This window comes from Larimichthys crocea, chromosome XI, assembly GCF_000972845.2.
Source record: "Larimichthys crocea isolate SSNF chromosome XI, L_crocea_2.0, whole genome shotgun sequence".
Lineage (NCBI taxonomy): Eukaryota > Metazoa > Chordata > Actinopteri > Sciaenidae > Larimichthys > Larimichthys crocea.
In genome coordinates, this window is record NC_040021.1 from 21798042 (window position 1) to 21813287 (window position 15246).

At 44.5% G+C, this 15246-nt stretch overlaps 1 protein-coding gene across 1 annotated transcript in view; it reads left to right on the top strand.

The window, feature by feature from the left end:
• Positions 1 to 3356: 3356 nt before the first annotated feature.
• hivep2a (HIVEP zinc finger 2a) overlaps positions 3357 to 15246 on the top strand; it is a 106586-nt gene continuing 94696 nt past the window's right edge. The window contains exons 1-2 of the mRNA XM_010745328.3: positions 3357 to 3848; positions 12503 to 12554. The gene's annotated coding sequence lies outside the window, so the exon portion shown is untranslated. The remainder of the gene's footprint in view (positions 3849 to 12502; positions 12555 to 15246) is intronic.

Here is a 15246-nt window from a genome sequence, read left to right on the forward strand (position 1 = left end):
CACTGAGTCTTTCTTCTTATCTGTTCTAGTGGCCACTTGCGGTACTACAATAAAAAAAGTGCTCTGCAGGGCCAAAAAGCATTTTCGCCACCGACTTCCGACGTCAAGAAGGTCAATTATTATATTTTCTATTGCAAATTTTTAAACCGTGATGGTTTCATGGTTGCAAAACTTTCCCCAGAGCCTTGAAATGACCCTTTATGTGATGGATGGACATGTGCACCAGGCTGCACGACGCTGTGGCAAACCAGGAAGAATTTCTTATGCACAAAATACATCCATGCACGATCCTATCTCTGCATCACCACGGCAGTGAAAAACAGCAGCAAGCTGCAGCATGGATAGAAACTATGCAGCCGTGCAGGTTATCGTGGGTGGACTCTCAGTTGTTAAGGTCTTTGAGAAGAGTTAAACCTGGGGCTTGGTTGTAGATCCATGAAGATGTTTGACCTCTCATCCAGGAGGCTTCTCCGGTTCCTTCAGTACCTTCAGTTTTTGGTCCATTCTAGCTGTTGGGCATACTCGCCTTTGCTATAGAGACCCAAGCAAAACAATAGATACTGGCAAGCTGCACCGGCCTCCTAAAGATTCCCAAATAAACATTATTTTCTACATACTGCATATGAATCTACTTTTGGGGGCGACTCGTTGGCTACTGTTCTGCGACTGTAGCTCCTCGCTATGTCCAATATCGTCTTTTCTTCAGGATGAATGTTGTTGTGAGCAGAGCTCTGTATAAGACAGCGTTCACAGGCTGTCGTGTTTCTAAAGAGCTGGATTCATTAACCGGCATAGAAACTGTTAACAGAAGGTGGGATTCACACCCTGCACACTCCTTGCACTCCGTGAAATCATCAGGAAGAAATAAATAACTCCATGTTTCATAGCTCAGGCGATGTGCTTGGATCCTGGCCCAGGATGTTTGTATCACTCCTCGTTCTTTTGGCTCATTTAATCCCATTTTCTTTGACAGCTTACATTGTAGATAGACAGGAAGTGCAGAGAGAGTGAAACGACATGCAGAAATAGGTCAAAACAGGAACATCCGAACCACTCGGACACCCGGCGACTTTTCTGCTCCCTTCACAAACACAAGATGATCCAGCCTGCGATATCAGTGGAAACTCGACAACAAAAGGTCACTGTATTTCTAATCGCTGCATGAAGCAGCATCTTTTTCCTCCTTCTCGTTCGCTCTCATCTTGGATCACGGCGCTGTGAATGGACGGATGCCACCGAGACATTTATGAGACCATTATGTGTCATTATCTGTTCCCAGGTACAATGAGAGCTATCTGGAGAAGGCTGCAGCCTGCTTCATGATCACAGCGGACGGTTTACGTCAGAGCATTTTCACATTTCAAGCCTTTGACTTGATGCTCTGTCTGTCAGAGTAATCAAACCTGTGAAGCTCTGGTTACGGGACGCTTTGTCTCTAGTGATTTATCAAACCTGCCACCTGTTGCTAAAAGGTGCTTACAAAAGCTAATGTAGTTTATTAGCACAAAGAGGCAGCTGCATGTGAACCTGTCCAAAGGACTTTATCAAGCCTGATTTAATTGATTAGCAGGAGGGCTGCCTAAATGAGCTCTTCTGTATTCCTAAATGTGTTTTACAGATGAAAGGACTCGGAGCTGAAGAGGGTTTGTTGTCTGAATCCTGAGGATTCACCTTAAAATCTGGCAGGAGGTGACGAAGACGGCCTCTAAGCACCGGCTAAAGAAAGATGCAACGGAAATAAATAAATGAAGACGTTGTGTAAGTTAAGTTACGTAACAGATCTGTTGTTCTTCTCTGCTGAAAGTAAATAGGAAGCGGAAAATGTCTCATAGCTGAGATTAGGGACGTGCACATCATCGCTGCAACCTTTGGCTTTCTTTGTCATGTGCTCTTATGTCTCACATGCATTCACAACAACAACATCAGCAGCTTCATTCATCATGACTCTCCTTTGTTATCTGGCAGCTACTCTATAAGAACCTATCATTTTGGAGAGGTTTACCAACACTTGGCTTTCCCCGGGTCGTTTTTTTTTTTTGCTATCTTGTCTTGTCCTTTTTTTAATTTCAGATTTGTGAAATCATTCTCCCATTGTGATCTCCACTTACCCAAACAATGGACTGGATCTGATGAATAATTCTGACCCCAGAGCTCTGAATAATATTTGTTTTTGGAGAGACAGTGAGCTCAGGCATGTCTGTAGGGACGTTTTTGGAACCAAGAACGGTGCCAAAACTGCTTCAAATATAACTGTGTGACCACTGACGGTACCTCATCGTGCTTTGTGTGCAGCACGGTAACACAGTTTGCATTTGTTAGTACTGCGCTGCTTCACGCTTCATGCGAGGCCTGTTGTGGCCAGCAGTGTGGTCACTTATTCCTGTGCTGCAGGGCTGTAATATTAGTTCCACATTCACGTGACATCTGTGGAGCGTCTGAGCTGTCGTGCACATGCACGCGTCCACATCAGGCCTCCTTCCTTTCTGAGAGTTTGCTGCAAACATTGATGCCATAAGGCTGGAGGCCTAAAGGTGTTGGCTTAGCTTAGCATAAAGACTGTAAGTGGGTGGAAACAGCTAGCCTGCATGAGATAAAAACAATCCACAACATGTTTTCTTGCTTTTTAAAAAGTTGTCACGCGCCGTCTGAACATTTCTTAGCAACCAGCAGCCGGGCGCAGTGAGGCGACTTCCTGGAGTCTGTAGTTGTTGCTGTGAGGTTGCCAGGCAACCAGAGGAGATCCAGGAAGTCTCTGTGCCTTCATTGCAAGGTTATGCATTGACTGCATTCCTGAATGAGTCGCATCAACACAGGGGAAAACCTGAGGAGAGGCTGGGAGGACGCGGCAGCTTTATCTGATCATGCTCCAAAGCTCAATAAAAAACTAAAGTCCAAATCAACTGCATGGTTGCAGAGATCATAAATCAGCTGCTGGGTGTAAAGGGATAAATGATTCTGCAGGTTTTTATAGTATGATTAAGGATTGGGTGGTACACATGATCCTGCATGTATTTAATGTGAATATACTGTCATTTCATGCAGAAACTCTTGAGTACTGCAGACTGCAGATCAGTGTGTCCCATTCCTGTCTGAATCCACAGCTGAATATACAGTAAAAAAAAACAAAAAAAAAACGAGGCAGGCAGACAGTCAGACAGACAGGTCGCTCCAGAGGTGACCGGGGAATCCTGCTCTCTCTGTGCCGGCAGTCAGAGCCTCCTCCTCGGCCACTGCTCCTCCTCCCCTCCCCTCCCTCTGCCCTGGTTGCGCGCTGGGGGATCCGACGACGTCACACGGGCGCACACACACACACACACACACACACACACACACACACACACACGCCCTCTCTCTCTCTCTCTCTCTCTCTCTCTCTCTCTCTCCCTCTCTCCTCTATGCTGCTATTCTGGGAAGTGGCGTTTGGAATAACCCCCGTGTGCGTATGAGTGTGTGTGTGCGTGTGTTATGTGTCTCCTGATTTCACCCTCACACACGCACACATACACACTCATAACACAGCCAGGCGCACACACTCTACTGTCTGTCTGACTGCGATGTAGTGGAGTGGAGCTCCGGCAAAGCAGAAATCCGGTCGGAAAGGATTCCTTCCATTTTTACGCGCAACTTTTTTTCCTCCGTCGGCCGACTCCGCCGCGACGTTGCCACTCGACTTGTTTGTGTTTGGATTTCTAACAACTGCTTCCTTTTCGGCTGTTTTCTAAAAAACGGACAAATCAAGCGAGGTGTCAAACCCGCCCGGAATCGGATCTCCTGTCAGCCGGGGGGTTCAGCTTGTTGTCATTTTCGCACACGGAGACGGAGACGCGCAGCCGGAGCGCAGACAGGAGGTAAGTGCAGGGGGGGAAAAAAAAGCGAAACCTTGAAGCAGGACTATGATTCTCACACATATCACAGTGACAGCGGGGTTTTCTGCGCCATGACGGACACTATGAGCTCTTTTCACCGCACCTGATCTTTTTGTTTAGCTTATAAGGGCACGGCTATGCAGGGGGAATACCCCGGGCACGCATTGCATTGCATGCAGATTACCCGGGTTGCGTAATATCCTGAGGAATTTGCAGTAGCCTGCACGGCCAGGCTGGCTGCAAGGCCGGGAGAGGGGGAGAGAGAGAGGGAGGGAGCGGGGAGTGTTGGTGGATATGGAGCGGTGAAAGTGGAAGCTCGGTTAGGTGTGACAGTGTGATTTTTATTTTTTATTTGGAAGGTGGATTTTTCTGCATGTGCCCGTTTGTGGCTGCTCCATCCTGACAGAAGTTCACTTGCGCATTAATATTCATGTCATATAATCAGAAGTGAGCTGAAGCCGTGACCTTAGCGCACTCCCTCTGGTATTTCCTTGTTGCCGCTACAGCCTGATGAATGTGACAGAAGCCACTTTTTTTTTTTTGTTGACTTCTGTCTCCAGAATTACAAACTGTGTCAAAGGAAGGAGTTATTTATTATTATCTTCTTTCTTTTTTTTATAAAGAAGAAGGGAGTGACTTTATCTCATATGCTCATCGTTTGTTTCCTCTGTTTGTGTGTCTGTGCATGAGAGAGAGAGAGAGAGAGAGAGAGAGAGAGAGAGAAATGGTGGGTGGTGCGCTGGCTGGTTCCGGGAATGTTCCATGACGTGTTGCCGTCTAGAGAGGGGCCCCAGCCGGGGAGACTCCGACGCACGGCCCGGCCCTGCTCCATCTCTCTCTCTCTCCTTCTTTAACAAGCCTGCTCATACTCTTATGCTGGAAAATATTTTTTTTCTCTCTGTCCAGAGAAGAGATTTAAAGCCTCATCATATAAGCACATCATAAATAATCCTGTGATCGGCTCTCTCTCTCTCTCTCTTTCTCTTCCCATGTGAGCACAGAGAGAGGTCAGAGGTCAAAGGTCAGGGTCAAGCACTACTGTACGCTTAAAGGAGGTCAGACTACAGCAGAAGCCGGGTTTGATTGGCAGTGTGAGGGGTGCAGGTTTAAACAGCTGAGGGACGCCGTGCCGTGCCGTGCCGTGCCATGCCATGCCGCCCAGCTGCTGCCAACATGACTGATGTTTTTTAACGTGCCACACAGGAAACACAGAAAAAAAAGAACGCGTCGGGATCGAGCACGAGCGTGCACGAATCCATCAATCAGTCAGAAGAAAGCAAGAAAGTTCTTCTCACAAACCGCGTTGTCACTTTGTCTTTTGTTGGCAGGGAAAGCGGCTAATTATAAACCCTGTAAAGACGATATATTTTTAGAAATGACGCGCGAGAGACAACTCAAAGAAAAAAAAAAGGGAGCTCAGATGTGGACAGAAACAAACAAACTCCACGAGAGACCAACGCTGCTGGTGATGAATGCTCTGTTTGCTGTTTCTCCAAGAGCAATAACAAAAAAAAAAAAAGTTGCTGTTGCTGTCAGAGAGCCTGCAGCTAAAGAGATCATTACAGTGTGTGCACGGCTGTGTGCGCGTGGATGTGTGTGTGAGAGCGTGCACGGGGAAAGACCGACCTACGTACCATCTGTCCCACTGCCACCTCAGATGGCCATCAGGGTGTGCTGCGTAGGAGCGAGCGTCCATGCACAAACACACACACACACACACACACACACACACACACACATGAGAACATTCAGGAGGTGTGAGTTGATTTTCAGCACCAAACATTACTTCATAACTTTGGCTGAACGTGTGTGAGGTACATTTAAAAGTATATGACATGCAGCAGTTGAAAGTATTCTGGAGAGCTGCAGCATGCAGGGCTGACATTGACACACTGTGTGTGTGTGTGTGTTGGTTTGTGTGAGATGAAATATGCAAATATTCACGGTGCAGAATTTCGGTAGAGCGGCTGTGCTTCAATCGTCCTGAAGATTCGGACCTTTAAATTCTGCTACAGACAAAAAAACGTTTTATCTGTTGATGAAGGAAAATCACTTTTTTAACCGAATGCTTCATTTTTAAGGGTCACTAAGAAAACAGACTGACCTCAGCGACCTGAGCTCGACCCAGATATCGGTAGGCCGATTTTATCGGGGCGTATTTGCCTGTCAGAGATAGACTGAGCGTTTATTTAGTATGATATGTGTCGATATAAAACCTTTTTTTAAAGGAATATAACTCAGTTTGGGTCATTTAATTATCAATGTATGTTTCTTTGTATGTTTGCAGTTTCAGTGCACTGATGTCATTGTGTTAGTTGGTGACAGCAGCAGGTTAAAGTTTAAAAATCTGAATGACATATCTTTGTCATGTTTCATGAGCATGTTTGAGAGATGCCGGGTTTTGGGTGTCGATGTCGGGTCGAGGCTTTTATCAGCGACGGCACGTTTGTTTAAACGACACGTGTTTGCTCGTGGGAGGAAGTTTCTGCCATGAATAATATGGTAGTATTTATAAGTCTCATAAGATTATGGCAATGAAAAATGGCTTTGTCTCTTCCTCAGAGCGTTGGTCAGCTCAGTTGTCGGCTGCAAACAGGCGGTGTCGATCGTGAGCGGCCTTCTTGTTTTGTGCTTATTGGAGAATCACAATGACACCTTTGCTTTGAATATCTGGTAGAACTTTATGTTTGTTAGAACTCCATCTTTGTTTGTGCTCCTGCCTTTAAACCCCGTTGTGTTTCTGTGTCTCACTTTTTCTATACTGCTTCCCGCGGCCTGTGTTTCGGTTAGCGTCGCTGCAGATGTGACGAGTTTGCATTTGCTGTCAATTACCACAGTGCACACATCAGAGCTGGAGAATTTGAAATGATGGCAGATGTATAGCATGGTGTGATGAAGTGACACACACACACACACACACACACACACACACACACACAGTGAAGTGAAGTGTTTGTCTTCGGAGCGTCCCTCCACTCTTTGACGACAAACACCATCAGCTTCTAATATTTTCATCTTGAAGTCGAGCGTTGAAACAATTACCGAACATCTTTATTTGATATCACCGTGAAAATCAGCTTATGAGCGTTTAAAGAAAAAAAAAAATCATTTGCTGCAGATTTGAAAATGTTTTCGTGCCGTCTCTGTTTCACAGGACGTTTTAATTGTTGCTCAAACCAAAGTTGCTCGTGCCGTGAAATCTTTGATGTGTTATAGACAGAACAAATATGTTCATGAAGTACGGCAGGTGTATGTTTGTGTACCTTTAATTAAAACTGTCCAAATATTTATTTATTTATCATCATGGCCGAGATAATTCAAAAGTAAATAAATAATAGAAAGTCGATTCAATTCTATTTTATTTATATAGTGCCAGTTATCTCATAGAGACCGTGCTCTTCTCTTATAACATGATTTACAGAGACCTAACACTCCGCACCATGAACAAACACCTGCTGACAAACCTCCGTTCAAATTCTTCTTTAACTTTCGTGTTTTGCCTCAAACGCTCAAAATACGAGTTCAGCCCGAATGATATGAGATATATAACCGATATAGTCTGTAAGCTTGAATTAAAACAGGACTTTTCTATGTGGATCTTCCACAGACATGTTGATGTAAAAGTTCTCAGACGTCTAAATCTTCTTGAACATGTTAAATAATTGATCATACGCATGTCTGCTAATCGTGGTTGACGTTGTCGAGGGCTGCTGAGTCTCTCTCGCTCTCTTGCTGCTTGCAATCAAAGTATTTCCCGCTGCTGGATGAACTTTGCAGTGACACCGATATATTACCGCAAAAGCATTTTGTTTTTTTTAAAGCACGCCGGTGCAGCGGTTTGCACAGTACTTTTGTTCCCTGCATGCCACAGCCCAAAGACAAGCAGGTGAACTGCTGACACGAAACTGCCTGTAGTGAATGTGTGTGTGTGTGTGTGTGTGTGTGTGTGTGTGTGTGTGTGTGTGTGTGTGTGTGGAGGCCCTGTGATGAACTTGTCCAGGATGTACCCCGCGAGTTTACACACACTTCTGCTTTAAACTTGGCCTCAGTTATTGTAACGTATCAGACGCCTCTGAGTGGATTATTAGGAACAAACAAGGCGTAATGCACCTGCAGCACGGTGACAGCGTGTCTGCTGATCCTCCTGTATGAAGCGAGCGGGGCTTCCTCTGATTCAGAGCATTAAAGGAGGATTTTAAAGCTTCACACTGAACCGATCCAGTTTATCTCACTGAACCGTGACACGTCTGAATGCAACAGTTTCACCTGTGTGTGTGTGTGTGTGTGTGATCACCTGAGAGCTGTACAGGAACCTGAGAGCGCTCCGGTGACCGAGGTCCTGACAGCGACGGCTAAATTATTAAGATACACACTCACACACACACACACACACACACACACACACACACACAGCTAATGAGTTGGTTGACTGGCTCGTCCCGATAAATTCTTCCTCTGTGGTTCGTTTTATACCTGGTCGGACGTACAGTACATACACCTGGAGGAGAGGAGGAAGAGGAAGGGAGGAAGGATGAGATAAGGGATGAGGGAATAAGTTAAAGAGAGAGAGAGAGGAGGAATGAAGGAAGGAGGAGGAAAGGGGTGAGGAAAGGAAACAAGAGGAGAGGAGAGGAGAAGAGAAGAAGAAAAAGAAGAGGAGAGAGGAGGTAAGTTGAGGTTTTGAAAAAAAGGTGAGAGGAAACGAGGAAAGGAGAGAAGAGCGAATAAGAGTTGAGGAGAAGAAAGGGAAGGAAAGGAAGCAAGAGAAGGACAAATGAAGTGAGAGAAGAGGAAATAAGTGGGGAAGAAAGGAAGAAGAGCGGAAACAAGAGGTGAGGAGAGGAAACAAGGGGGTAGGAAATGAGAAGAGGAGGTGAGAAGATGATGGAGGAGGAGGAGAAGGACGAGGAAAGGATCAGAGGAGTGTGTCTATTCTGTCAGCTGCTGACACACTTTACACCTGAAGGACTTTGCTCAGTGTGTGTGTGTGTGTGTGTGTGAGTGTGTGTGTGTGTTCTCAGCTGTACAAAAGGAAACTCCCTCTCTTACCTCGTACACCAGCTTTCTGTCCCTCAGCCAATCAGCGATCGTCCTGCTGCTGATCGACGTGCCCACTCCAGCCAATAGCACGGCAGCTTTTTAACGAGACGGGAAATACGAGAGATGAAACTGTGTGTGTGTGTGTGTGTGTGTGTGTGTGTGTGTGTGTGTGTGTGTGTGTGTGTGTGTGTTTGACTGTTTAAATGATGGGCTGATGACGGAGCTTTATCCAAACTGGCCTACTTTCTCAGCAGCTTGTAATTAGTTTCACTTCATGCATTTATGCATCAGACAGCGGAGCTAAATCAGTGTTTTGTAATCAGAAAATCCCAAATGACACCTCCGCTCTCCTTCCACTGTGGATGGATTATAAATCACACGTACAGAGCAACACTCAGCATATACACACAGCGATCTTCCCACAGACTGTACAAGACGTGGACATAGTGCCGTGACGTCGCCCACAGGTTCCTGAAGAAGCTTCTTCAGGGCTCTGGTCTGAATGAAGCCCGGCTCCTCAAACAAAACACCCGTCAACTCAGATAACTTAATTAGCAAAAGTGGAACTAGTTTAGTTATTAACACTCGCTGATCCAATCCAATACAATTTATTTATATAGCACGATTTTTAGCAAACACAAGTGCTGTGCAACAAAATAAAGCTGGTCAGCTGACCAAAGCAGCTCAGAGAGGTTAGGCCGGGCAAGGCCATTCAAGGCAAATAAAAGAATTTAAAAATGAATCCTAAAATGGACAGGCAGCCAGTGGAGTGACGCTAAAATCGGTGAAATGTTCATACTTCAGTTCATATTTGCTTGTGCCAGTTAAAAGACGTGCAGCAGCATTTTGTACCAGCTGAAGACGACTAATGCAGGACGCACTAACCCACAAATAAAGTGCATCGCAGTAATCCAGCCGAGTGGTCGCAAAGGCGTGACTGGTTTAATTTACCGATACTGAGAAGTGAGTTCTTTTTTTTGGATAATTAGAGATGTTTCTACAGTAGACCAGAAAGGACAAATCAAACACTGGCGCCACCAGAGTTTCTACATCACTAGATACCTTTAAATCAGGGATGTCCAAAGTCCGGCCCGGGGGCCAATCACGGCCCTCTGTCAGAGCTTTGTTTTTATAATATAATATTTATGACCTTGTCAGATACTGTACGGCTGGAAGATTTGGCTTTTTGGGTTGACATAATGAAGCATTTTGCTGCTGTTACATTTCTGTAAATGTGACACAAAATATGACTTTTGTTAAAGAGAAGAGCGAGAGTGACAGGTTTTAAACTGAAATGTTAACAGACTTTGCATTACTCATAATAAGTCATGTTTAAAATGAACATGAGGTTTCAGATTTGTATCGACTTCAAACGTGTCACCGAAAAACACCAGAAACAAGCTTTTGGTATCAGTCACTCTGAATCTAGAGCCGCCAACCATCGTACGGGGAGAAATTCAAAACGCTTTGCTCCCACAGAAAAAGAAACCAGAAGCAGAAAATGTTAGAAACATAAAATTGGTCGTTTGGTTTTGAGTAAAATGTGAAACTCGCTCTCTCTCAGTGGGAAACTCGCACTTTCATGTCTGTAGTAATTCACGCCTCGTGTCTTACGTACATGTAAAAGCCTTCAGTTAAGGTGTTTTCTATGCGGTGTGGGGGGGGGTGTTCGATGGCATTTTGGGAAATGTAGTAAATCAGACTGACGTAGGTGAATGAGGCGGCTCTTAGGGAAAGTAGGTGAGCGGGAAAATGTCAAATGAAAACGTGTCGGAGGCGGATTTTTTTTTTCTTGAACTATAATCTCAAAATCGACTCATGACATATTTTGTTAGTGTTTTAATAAACTAAATTTGTGCTTGTAGAACCATTTTCTGAGCTAACAATATATCTTGAACACGTATCTACGCTGAACCGTTCCCAGACTCTGCCGCCCGGTCTGATGTTATCTCCCACAGTGAAAACCGATGAGACAGTTACCGCTGTAGGTTTAGGTCGAGTCATTTGCATATTCATACAAAAGATAAGACAAGGGGGATGAAAAGAAATCCAATCTCAGCAGGTGAGACGGGACAGAAACCTCAGCGGGCTCAAATAAAAAATAAAAAAAAACCCCAAGTGACGAACGAGAAGTGAAAATCAAGATGACACGAATGATCTGAAACTCTTAAAGACGGAGCGTCGCTGTTTGTTTTTTTATCTGTTTAATGTCGGATTCATCGAAGGGTTTGAAATGTCAGTGTCAAACTCTCAGAATCCGCCAAGAAAACGCCAAGAGTGTTTTCAGAAGATTTTTCGATTACAAACCTCAGCGTGTCACTTTTCTGTTGTCATGGAAATTACAAAAAAAAAAATCAACACTGCTTCATTTCTCCTGACGTAAATTCAAACGCTGGATTTATATTTATGCGCCGAGAGACTCTCATGACATTTGAACCTTTAAAAACACGAAGAGAATGTTGACAATCCATGCTTTTATTTTGGCGGGCGCCCCGATCTCGTATGTCATTCTTGAAGCTCTCACTCTAAAATCATGGATCTTAATCTGCTGCTACAGCAGCGTCCAACTCCTCAGGGACGATTCTCAGGCAGATGTTTGCAGGGATTTTCTCCAGTTCAGCCACAGGAGCGTTAGTGAGGTCCAGCACTGACGATGGGAGATAAGATTTGGCTCACGGTTCACCCAGAGGTGTCGGATGAGGCTGAGGCAAGCAGAAACCTCTGAGGCTGTGAAGTGAAGCTGATGCAGAAGTGTTAAAAACTGCAGTTCCTCTAACGTCCACTTGAGGCTGGCTCCAGAAGTGAGTCAGTCTCCATAAGTCCCCATGTTTCACAGCAGAAATAAACATGTTTACAGCCTGGTACAAAAAACAGTTTTGGTCTCTGTAGTTAATTTCCCCGTTCATGACAACTGTACTGAGGGTGAATTTATATACAACTCACCTGTTCAGGTTATATTAAGGCTTAAAGTTATGCAGGATTAAGAGCGTGGGCGCTTTGATTGACAGATGGCTTGTTTGTAGCTTGAGCTTCATAACAGCTCTTTAGAAACCTACATTCATGTATATACTCATGTGTACAGTATATGTGTTCAGGTCAGGGCTCTGTGCATCTTCCACACCAAACTGGGGAAACTGGTTTGTGCATGAGGGCGTTGTTATTGTGCGACAGGAAGGGGTCTTCCCCAAACTGCACACTAATGAATGAACTAAAACATCATCGCATGCTGCAGGGAAATAGTTTTGGTCGGGAGCAGTTATGTGGAGACTCCGGGGAGGTGCTGGTGGAGAAATAGCCCAGCACATAAATCCATGTCATGTTTACACTGATATCATGTGTGACATTAGTGAGCTTTGGAGACGCCGTGTGCAGATTATCATAGTAAGTGTCCCTCGACTGGCCAAAACTCAAAGTACACAAATGCTTCGTGAGTGTCCACATACTTTGAAACGTGCACGGACAATCATAGAAAGATGAAGACTGTGTCTCTTGTCCCCAAAAGGACCATGATACTACCTTTAAGATGTCCTGTTGGTGTGTTGCATTGAATTTCATTAAAAATACTTCATCTCTCTCTCTCTCTCTCTCCTCTCCAGGGGCTGTGACCAGTTTGTGGACTTGCTAAATTGGATCAGACGGTGACACCAGGTAGGATCCAGAAATCTTCTAACCACACGTGTGCATGTGTGCAGTCATACGCAACAAACACAGTGAAAAGCTGACGTGAGGGGGTCACGAGGTCACGCTGAGTTGTTTGCAGGAAAATGATTTTTTGCAGCAAGTAAAAATTCTAGGATGGATACAGGTGACATTTGTGAGTTCGATGGGTCACTGAAGGCAAATTTATAGACAAAATGTTTGAGAACAGGTAAAATACAGAAGTAAAAGTTGAAATTAGCTAAAAAAAAACGTGAAATCTGGTTGAAATGTGAAAGTAGATTGACGCCAAAGAGGAGAAACTCCTGGCCGGAGTATAGAGTGTCTGAAAAAAAATCAAAACGAGGATAAAATGGCATAAAAAAAAAAAAAAAATTACAGTCTTTGTAATAATAAGCATCGATATGATTTAAAATGGCTGAAGCTTTTGTCATGAGAGAGAGAGAGAGAGAGAAACAGACGGTAAGACACGGAGAGAGTTGAGCTGTATTCATTTAACCAGAATTACTCTCCCCCTGTTTTCTCCCGGCTGGTTGCCGGGGCAACCGTCCAGCTTCGTTACCAGAGGTGTGACCTCGGCTGGGAGTGTAAATGAAAAAGAAAAAAAAAAAAAAACTCACTTTCATGGTCCTGCCGCCTGCCGTCATGTAAAGTTTCTTTTTTCTTTTTTGTCTCATGTCAGTCTCACGTCATGTAACATGGATGTTAGTTGTTAGGACGTCTCATGTGATATGAATGAGATAAGCCGCCATGATTGGACGCGTTTCCAGCCTAATGTGTCACAGATTTTTACAGAATTTTGAATCATTTGGCAAAAGAAAATGAGAACGAATGCTTCTTTCCATCCAGCAGACATTAGAAGATGAGCTCATCGAGGTGAGCGGCGGTAGAAGAGGGAGCACTAAGATGACATAATTAAAAAAGAGCGGCATTGTAAATATGACGAGCTGTGTTTGTTTCATGTATCAGTGTGACAAAGGTTATGTCAGATCTGTTTGGACCATGGATGAGTGGAAACAGCTGATCAGTCATGTGACTTAAACATCAACAGCAATAATTCATTTTTTATAAAAAACCTCAACCTCAAGTGAGCATAAAAACATTTTTGCCTTCTCCAGTTTTGCAGTTTCCATCAAACTTTTCTCATTCGCTGCCTCAAAACATGTTGATTACTTCACAACGAGAAGTAACTAAAGCTGCTGCATAGTGATAAAATGAAACGTAAACGCAGCAGCACGCCTCTGTGTCTGTGTTTGTAATCCTTTCCCTTGTTTTGTCGTGTCGATGTCATCTCAACACGACACGTCACCTTTCTGGTCGGTTATGAAATCACGAAGCTCCTGATATCACGAGGAGCTGACGGAGATTAAGGGGTGGCAGCTCGTGTACCGTAAGCTGACATCGTGATGAAACCCTGAAGAGTGTACGGTTATGTCACAGTCGAGAGATTCAACTCAAATCTTGATCTTCTCTGATGCATGTCGAATTTCTAGATCCGTCACATCTCTGTATTAATAATAATACATTTAAAAAAAGGTCGTCAGCTTCACGTTCAAACATTCAGGTCAGATTTCACGACTAACGACAGAACAGGCTCCGTTTTCTGTGTGCATCATTAAAACTACGAGCGCCAGGCCTGGTATATATATAAAAGCGTCACCATCCCCCCCGCACGGCGATCACCGAGGATCAAGGACACATCTTTGCATTTTGAATTGCAAAACTGGAGAATATTAGAGAGAGAGTGGTGAGGTGATGCCGCGTAGATTAGGAGAAATGAAGGGCTGTTAACACAGATTTAGGATTATACATGAAGAAGAAGGAGAAGGTGTGTGTGTATGTGTGTGTGTGTGTGATGGCCGCTGTGCTGCATGTGATGTTGGATGCTGTAGAGCTGGATGGCTGCAAACACAGAGAGGTAGAAGAGGCAGCGGCGTACTGTGTGTGCCAGCATGTCAGCGGTGTCACTTCCTCTTCCTGTGTAACAGACGGCTTCGCATCAAGTACGAGACACGCACGACTATGTCATCCAGAGACCCTGTGTACTGTGTGTGTGTGTGTGTGTGTGTCACACAGAGTGCACAGAAATAGATCAGGTAAAACACAGATTACTATCTGCACCTCAAAGCCCCAAACGAGTGGGTTTTTGTTTTAAAGTTCATACGTTGTCATCTCCGTAAAAACACACACAGTCACACATCAGAAGACACGCACAGGATGTGCGTCAGCGCCTGCAGACTGTGCACATGCTGTAAAATGTGCACACTGTGTGTGTGTGTGTGTGTGTGTGTGTCAGGTGGGTTAGATGGTGACAAATGTCAATGGCTGCTCCAAATGGAGGCAAGCTGTTCAGACAGACAGAGAGAGACAGAAAGTATGTCTCCATGCCAACAAGTCCTCCAAATTAAAAGACAAAATATGTTCTCGTGTCGGGCAGAATTTGTCTGCGGCCTCCAAAAAAAAAAATCCTCGAGTTATTAAAATGAATGAGTCTTATGATGTGACAGCTCTGTGGTTCAGGTTTGGTTGAGTTGTGTTCAGGCAGAGATCAGGGTTTGGCTTCAGGATATGTACTTTTGTTTGGATTAAAAAAGACTAGTTCGTTAACTCCGTCGTCATGTTTACAGTAATAAACAAGCGGTTCACTTCAGAAAACAACAACACGGGACGCGGACAGCGACCT